Source organism: Schistocerca gregaria, chromosome 4 (assembly GCF_023897955.1).
Source record: "Schistocerca gregaria isolate iqSchGreg1 chromosome 4, iqSchGreg1.2, whole genome shotgun sequence".
Taxonomy (NCBI): Eukaryota; Metazoa; Arthropoda; class Insecta; order Orthoptera; family Acrididae; genus Schistocerca; species Schistocerca gregaria.
The window spans coordinates 717188390-717191315 of record NC_064923.1 but is presented as its reverse complement, the minus strand read 5'-3'; positions in this window follow the sequence as shown (position 1 = coordinate 717191315).

The window sequence follows — 2926 nt, the reverse complement described above, 5'->3', positions numbered from 1 at the left end:
CCTACTTCCTTTGTTTTCTGATTGCATTTCCTTAGGATTCTTCCAATGAATCTGTCTGGCATCTGCTTTACCAACGATCAACTTTATATGATCATTCCATTTTAAATCACTCCTAATGCCTACTCCCAGATAATTTATGGAATTAACAGCTTCCAGTTGCTGACCTGCTATTTTGTAGCTAAATGATAAGGGATCTTTCTTTCTAAGTATTCACAGCACATTACACTTGTCTACATTGAGATTCAATTGCCATTCCCTGCACCATGCGTCAATTCGCTGCAGATCCTCCTGCATTTCAGTACAATTTTCCATTGTTACAACCTCTCAATATACCACAGCATCATCCGCAAATAGCCTCAGTGAACTTCCGATGTCATCCACCAGGTCATTAATGTATATTGTGAATAGCAACGGTCCTATGACACTCCCCTGCAGCACACCTGAAATCACTCTTACTTCGAAGACTTCTCTCCATTGAGAATGACATGCTGCGTTCTGTTATCTAGGAACTCTTCAATCCAATCACACAATTGGTCTGATAGTCCATATGCTCTTACTTTGTTCATTAAATGACTGTGGGGAACTGTGTCAAACGCCTTGCGGAAGTCGAGAAACACGGCATCTACCTGTGAACCCATGTCTATTGCCCTCTGAGTTTCGTGGACGAATAGCATGAGCTGGGTTTCACACGACCGTCTTTTTCGAACCCATGCTGATTCCTAAAGAGTAGATTTCTAGTCTCCAGAAAAGTCATTATACTTGAACATAATACATGTCCCAAAATTCTACAACTTATGCAAGATGTTATGCAGACTGTCAAAAACTACTTTGCAGTCTTTTTTTTTTTTTGGAACTGCTAGGCATAATAAAGTGCAATGATGTGAAGATTCTGCTGCTGTGCCTCAACCAGTTTGTCATTGTCTATATTTACAGCAATTGCAATAATATGGGAGAGGAAGTTGGCCACAATGTTGTTGGTTCCATTGAGGTGCCATACATCTGATTTCAATTGTCCAATAAAGTCAAGGTGGCAGAAGAGAAGGGTACAGTCTCTTCCTGACTTGAGGATTGAGTGCACCTGAGGCCAAAGATCTGTGAAAGCTGTGAACCATCTTCCTCCAATGTCCTCACCAAAGTGTTTGGAAGTGTCAATGTGAACACAGTCCTGTAACCTTTAAAAGGCCTCTTTGTAATGTTGGTTTCAATTATGGTACAATCAACAAACAATATGCAAGGTTGGGCATTTATGAACAGTGCGACTATTTGTGTGATTATAGAAAATGATCCAGTGGCTGTTAAAAACAACAACAGTTATTTAACTTTGGTCTCACTGACGTTAAATTCTCCTTTGGCAGGTTGTTTATTTTGATGATCTTGCTTCCTACAAGGGGAATGGGTTGTAGTTTTCACAAATGTACAGTGAAATGTAATAATGAAGCAAGAGCTCCAGTTTCACTTCAGTTTCTTTAATGTATGTTGATTCTTTCATTTCTTAACATCAGTCAAAACACTCTGCATAATTTGAATAAAACAGATACAAAAACCAATATTCAATGCAGTTCATCATGACTGGCTGCATCTCATTCCATCACAACTACACAACCCCAGACTCCAACCAACTATGCTATCATACAACTACTACCAACTCACACCTGGTTGCTACACATACAAATCAAAAACTGCAGTGATATGTGAACTCTCAGTTCAGAGATACACTCATGTTCAGGAAAATCAGAACACCCTAAAAGGCTAGATATAGAATGTTCATATTTGCAGGACATGCACATTAGTATGTTCTGAAGAAATGACGAATCTCGGTTCAGCATATGTCATGTTGCCTCGTATGCACAGAGTCTGCCATGGGCCCTGATCACTTATTTCATGCATGGTGGCATCAACAGGTGCGAATAGCATCCTGTGGTATAGCCATCCATACTGCATTCACCGTGTTCCAAAGTTCAGCTGTGGCTGTTGGCATTGGGTAACTGCACTGCACCCGTCGTTTCACCACATCCCACACATTTTCGATTGGCGACAAGTCTGGTAATCTGGCAGGCCAGGGCAAAAGGCTGACATCCTGTGACATCAAGAAGGTATATGTTAATGCAGCAACATGATGTCATGCATTGTCCTGCTGAAAAATGGTGTCTGGGGTGTTGTATAGAAAGATGGCTACAGGTTGCAGGGTGTCATTCATGTAGGTCACACTAGTCTCTGTGCCCTGAACATGCACCAATTTTGATTTATATTCGTATCCAGTGGCTCCCCGCACCATAAGTTCTTGAGTTGGTGCTTTATGTCTTGTGCGAATTCGATCACTCCGCTGCCACTCCCCCTGTGCTGCAAACCATAATGTGGCTATCATTTTCTTACAAACACAACCTCAATTCCGAAAACACTGCCTGATGCAATTCCTGCTCCCAGTGATGGCATTCCATACACCAGTGCCATCTAGCAGGTTTCTGCATATTCATCAAAGATAGGTCAAGAAGTGGACAATGTGCACATAACCCAGGCTGTAATGAAGGCCAATGGACTGTCATGCCTGTTGAGATCTGTCCTCCAATGGCATTCAGATGAGGCATCAATCTTCTCAGAGGGTGGTGCGACACGACCTACCTTGTCATGTTCTAAGGACTTCTGTGAACCATTCTGCACACACCCGTTGCAGTACCAAAACACGTTGTCCCACATGAGCAGCAGTTTCCTGGATTGAAGCATCACATTCTCTCATGCCAATAATACACCCTCTTTCAAACTCACTGATCTGACTGTACGGTTTGTGAAAACATATTTAAGGCATCCTGCAAGTCTGCTCAAGTGATGGAAATATATTGGATCTAATGGCAACAAATAGTCCTGACCTCTTTGAGGGTGTCCACATCAAAACTGGTATTCGTGACCATGATGCCGTTGTGGCAACAAT